Here is a 6,426-nt window from a genome sequence, read left to right on the forward strand (position 1 = left end):
TTCTAATAACATTAATAGCTGGTTTGTGAACTGGACAGGAAATGACCTAGGAACAAAAATCTCAAAGGATGACTCATGTAGTATAGTGATTCTCAAGCAGAAGGGACATGCCAGAAACATTTGGGATGCCTTTTCAAATTAAACATGCTTGCCTTCCCCTCTTCCACTAAACCTGACTATGGTGAATTTTGACAGCGGCATGTCCTATCTCTCAGGTGTGACTCATTGTATGTTCTTCTAGACTTTTCTAGATTTTTCACCCTGTACCAGCACATGATTTACTTTGAGGGAACCAATGGGTGGAGAGATAGATTACCATCACCACCCTGCCCCCACTTGATACTGAAGTAGTGTAGTCAACTGATTATTTAGAAGCTTGGGATTGTCTAATGTCTTTGTTTTCTCCCACCATGTCAGTGACGGCATTTAGAGCTGAGGGTATACTGAGAACTGAAAATGCAACTCATAAGTGATTTGGTCCCTTAGCATGTTAAATCTTGTTTCTTTTAAAAGTACTCTAGAAAATGGTGATTCAGTTCTGTTAGTAAGATAACTATGGCTCAAAAGATACACTTGAAATATCTTAAGAATTTCTGAATCTACATAATCATAGCAATTAGTGCTAATCCATTAAACTTCAAAAACAGCATTGGAAGATAAGTTGATAAACTTTATACCTTGAATATACAAGAATGAAGAGAATCTGATTTTTAACTGGGTAACTTTAGCTAAACAATATGCTGCAATATTTCTAACTTTAAAAAGAAATCAGCTATGCCTGGAAGCTTCTAAGAAAGTGGCAAGAGTTTGGGGCACCTAGGTGGTTCAGTTAGTTAAGCATCCGACTCTTAGATTGTGGCTCAAGTCATGTTCTCACGGCTCCTGAGTTTGAGCCCCACCCGTGGCCCCAGTTGACAACATGGAGCCTGCCTGGGATTTTCTCCCTCTCTCTGTTTCTCCCCTGCTTGTACTCACTCTCTCCCTCTCTAGATAAAGAGAGAACTTAAGGAACAAGCATTTATTTTTAACATGGTTTCTGCTGCTTAGTACTTAAAATGTACTTCCCCCAAATTTAGTAATAATTAAAGAACAGTTGTGTTCACCTATTCTCTGGTAACATGTCTGTTCAGGACAGTTTTTCTGGTAATTCTGTTTTTGTATTTCAGAAAAACATTCCCCAGAAAATAGCCTGTTAATACAGAATAAAACAAAAACATGACTTGGACCAGAGTGTTCCTAAGAGTAAAATTCAAATAACCAACAGAGTAACCAAAAAACCATATAGTTACTAAAAGATTTTTTTGGACTTATTTTTTAAACATGGGATACGGTATATATAAAATACATCTTTCAAAAAAAAAGAAAGTCCAGTGTGGTTTGCAGTGATTGTTACCATGCAGTTTACATACAGATTCACTTTGATTTGAAGACTCCTAATAGAAACGTGAGCAAAGGAAATATAAATGGCTAAAAACTCTTGATGTTCAACATGACTAGTAAATAAATAAATGTCAATTAAAACAAGGAAATACACTGTTTTTCCAGTTTGCATATAAACTGGAATGCCCAGTTTATTTATTTATTTATTTATTTATTTATTTTTAATTTTTTTTTTTTTAACATTTATTTATTTTTGAGACAGAGAGAGACAGAGCATGAACAGGGGAGGGGCAGAGAGAGAGGGAGACACAGAATCTGAAACAGGCTCCAGGCTCTGAGCGGTCAGCACAGAGCCCGACGCGGGGCTAGAACTCACAGACCACGAGATCATGACCTGAGCCGAAGTCGGACGCTTAACCGACCGAGCCACCCAGGCGCCCCTGGAATGCCTAGTTTAAAATAACTCATATGCCCATCTTGTTCCACTTTTGCCTTAAAATTATTATAACCTTTGATCTGGTAATTCCACTCTAGTGAATTCTTGAAGTAATAAAATGTGGAAAAATATGTACACAGATATTTGTAAAGTCATTATTTATCATGGGTTCAGTATTAGAAGAATCATTAAATTATACTGCATTTACACAGTGGAATTTTATACATCTATTAAAATAATCACTTATATACATAGTCATACTCCATTTTTCAAGAATAGGTTTTAAGTGACTCAACCACTTTTATAATTTTCAAATTTCTACCATAATTGTATATTTTTTAATAGAGAAAATTAGAGAAAAACATTAATACCTAATAGGAAGTACTTGTTATGTGCCAGGCCCCGTATCAATCATTTAATTTTCACAACCACCTCCTGAGGTACTGTTATTTCACAGGTGAGAAAACTCAGACGGTGGCAGGCTGAGTAGCTTGTCCACAGTCACAGTTAGTAAGTAGTAGAACTGAGATCAGGATTCGGTTAGCTGGGCTGTGCGCTTGTGCCTCAGATTGTGTCTCACCAGCTCTACACCCGTCTGCCCCGTTCCTAGTTTCGGGTCCCCTACAAACAAAAAGCTTCCTGACTTTGTAATACTGGATTGAATCTAATGGATATTGTGAGCTCCTGAAGTTACAAACTGCCACGTATAAAACTCTGATCCAGTAACTTAGCAGTCTGTAACATCACAGGTTATGCGGTCCTTTTGTATTTTGTCGTCTGTTCTACTCAGACCCTGACATACAGTGAGCATAGTGCTGCCAGATACATAGACTGGTCCTCCTCCTTTCTGCTCCATTTTTCATTTTCGTTTGTTCTTGGCTCTCCTCTTTACACTCTTTATTTTTTAATTAATCTAATTTTGGTATAATTGGTGTACAATAAACTGTACCCGCTTAAAGTATACAATTTGAGGACACCATAGTCAGGATAGAGAATATTTGCATTAGCTCTCAAACTTTAGTCAAACAACCATTTATTTGCTCCGTCACTAGAGATTTGTTGTCATTTTTTGCAATTTTATGTATGGAATTATGTAGGATATATGCTTTTCTAGTTGGCTTCTTCCACTTAGTGTAATGATTTTGAGATACATTCATGTTATTGTAGGTATCAGTTTTCCCTTTTTACTCACGAGTTGTGCTCCAAAGTGTGAGTAGTATTCCACTGATCTGAAAATACCACATTTTGTTTATCAATTTGGGTTATTTCCAGTTTTGGCTTTTATGAGTAAAGCTGTTACATATGTGCTTTTAATTTCTTCAGTTAGTAACTCGAAGTGGAATGGTTGAGTTGTGTGTTTAACTTTATAAGAAACTGCCAAACAGTTTTCAGAAATGTTTCCCATTCCCTCCATCTGAGTATGAGAGTTTCAGTTCCTTCCCCACATCTTCACCAACACTGGGTATTATCAATCTTATTAATGTTGGCTACTCTGTGGGTACATAATGTCTCACAGTTTTGACTTGCATTTCACTGACCGATAATGTTGAGTATTTCTGTGCTTCTTGACCATTATATATTCTTTGGTGAAGTGCTCATCCGAATCTTTGGCCCATTAGTCTGCTTATTATTGAGCTGTATAAATTTTAAATACAACTCCTTTGTCAAATATATGTAATATGTTTTGTGAATATTTTCTCTCAATATACAGCTTGCCTTTTTTTAACAGTATTCTTCAAAGAGCAGATTTTTTAATGTTTTTATTTTATTTTTGAGAGAGAGACAGAGTGTGATCAGGGGAGGAACAGAGAGAGAGGGAGACAGAATCTGAAGCAGGCCCCAGGCTCTGAGCTGTCAGCGCAGAGCCTGAGGCGCGAATTCACAGACTACAAGATCATGACCTGAGCCGAAGTCGGACACTCAAACGACTGAGCCACCCAGGCACCCCTATTTGTTTTTTAATAAAGGACAATTTCTTGTGGAATGTGTGTGTTCTATGTAAGAAATCTTTGTCTACTTTTTTAAAGTTTATGATCCATTTAATGTATGAATCTCTCATTCAGCACTGTTGATTGAAAAAAGATTTTCCTTTCCTCTTGAATTGCCATGGCACCTTTGTCCAAGATAATTGACTACTTATATGTGGGTCTGCTTCTGGTTCCTCTTCATATATACATGTTATCATGTAGCTAATAATTGCACTGTCTTAACTGCAGTAGCTATATGATATTGGGTAGTGTAAGTTCTCCAACTTTAGTCTTTTAAAAATTGCTCGGACTATCCTAGGATTGTTTTCATATCCATACGAATTTTACAATCAACTTGTCATCTTGTATAAAAGATCAAGTTGGAATTTTGGCAAAGATTCCATTGAATCTTTAGCTCAATTTAGGTAAAACTGACTTCTTAACAATTCTTGCAACAATTTATGGACAGGGTATGTAACATAATATTCTATATCTATTTATATGGGCTGTTAATTCTTTTGTTACTGTCATTTAGCCATTTTTTTCTCTTACCAGATTCTTCACATGAAAATGAGTAAGATAAACACAGAAATTTATAGCCATTTGATACAAGGCAGAAAAGTTTGAATCGATTAAAACTTTCAGATTTGGTAATGATACGAAAGTACTTAAATTTACTTCATGTGTCATGTGTAACTTACAACATACAGAATGAATGATGGCTACCATGTAATAGAAAGGTTTTTTTTTTATTGAAGTATAGTTGACATAAAATATTGTATTTGTATCAAGTATGCAACATACTGAATCAACACATGTATACACTGCAAAATGATCACCACAGGGCACTTACTATCTGTCACCATACAAAATTAATATAATATTATGGACTATATTCCCCATGCTGCATATTATGTCCCCATGACTTACTTATTTTATAACTGGAAGTTTTTACTTCTTGATCCTCCTTCACCCATTGCACCCCCCTAACTCCCCTCTCTGCTGGCAAACACCAGTTTGTTTTCTGTATCACTGCATCTTGGTTTTGTTGTGTTTTGTTTTTTACATTCCACAGACAAGTAAAATTGTGGTATTTGTCTTTCTATGACTTAATTGCACTTAGCATAATATCCTCTAGGTCCATCCATGTTGTTGCAAATGGCAAGATTTCATTCTTTTTTTGTGGTTGAGTAATATTCCAGAGTGTGGGGTGTGTGTGTGTGTGTGTGTGTGTGTGTGGTGTGTGTGTGTGTGTTTATACACACACCACATCTTCTTTATCCATTTATCTATCAGTGGACATTTAGCTTGCTTCCATATCTTGGCTATGGTAAATAATGCTGCAGTGAACAGCTACCTTTTTGAATTAGTGTTTTCGTTATCCTTGGATAGATACCCAGTAGTGGAACTGCCAGATCATGTCATAGTTCTAAGTTTTTAAGGGACCTCTGTACTGTTTTCCATAGTGGCTGCACCAGTTTGCATTCCTAAACAGTGCATAAGGTTTCCCTTTTCTCCCTATTCTCTCCAACACGTATTATTTGTCTTTTTGATAATAACCATTCTGACAGGTGTAAGGTGATATCTCATTGTGGTTTAGAGTTGCATTTCCCTGATGATTAGTGGTGTTGAGCATCTTTTCATGTGCCTTTTGGCCATCTGTGTATCTTTGGGAAGCTGTCTGTTCAGATCCTCTAATTGGATTTTTTTTGTTATTGAGTTGTATGAGTTATTTACTTATTTTGGATATTAACCCCTTATTGGACATATGATGTACAAATATCTTCTCCTATTCAGTAGTTGCCTTCTGGTTCTATTGGTTTCCTTTGCTGTGCAGAAGCTTTTTAGTTTGATGCAGTCTCATTTGTTTATTTGTCCTTCTGTTTTTCTTGCCTTTGGTGTCAGGTCCAAAAAAATATTTCTAAGACTGATGCCAAAGAGCTTATTACCATATATTTTCTTCTAGGAATTTTATGGTTTTAGTTCTTACATTCAAGTCTTCAAGCACTTTTAAGTTAATTTTCATATATGATCCAGTTTCATTCTTTTCAATATAGCTGACCAGTTTTCCCAGCATCATTTATTGAGGAGACTATTCTTTCCCATTGTATATTATTAGTTCCTTTGTCATAAATTAATTGACCGTATATATGTGTGTGTGTGTGTGTGTGTGTGTGTGTGTGTGTGTGCGCGCGCGTGTGTAGTTCTGGGCTCTTTATTTTGTTCCATTGATTTATATATCTGTTTTTGTGCTAACACTATACTGTTTTGATTACTACAGCTTTGTGGTACAGTTTTTGAGACCACATGTGCATGAGTCGGGGAGGGGCCGGGGAGAGAGAGAAAGAAAGAGGGAGGGAGGGAGGGAGAATCCCAAGCAGGCTCCATGCTCAGTGTGGAGCCCAGCGTCAGGCTCCCGTCTCACAACCATGAAGTCATGACCTGATCTGAAATCAAGCGTTGGATGCTTAACCAATTGAGCCATCCAGGTACTCCTGTAGTATAGTTTAAAATCGAGCAGCATGCACCTGCAGGTTTGTTTTTCTTTCTATCGATTGTTTTGGCTGTTCAAGGTCTTCTTTGGTTCCATACAGATTTTGGAATTATTTGTTCTAGTTCTGTGAAAAGTATCATTAGACTTTC

This window comes from Panthera uncia, unplaced genomic scaffold (assembly GCF_023721935.1).
Source record: "Panthera uncia isolate 11264 unplaced genomic scaffold, Puncia_PCG_1.0 HiC_scaffold_479, whole genome shotgun sequence".
In the NCBI taxonomy this organism is placed as follows: Eukaryota; Metazoa; Chordata; class Mammalia; order Carnivora; family Felidae; genus Panthera; species Panthera uncia.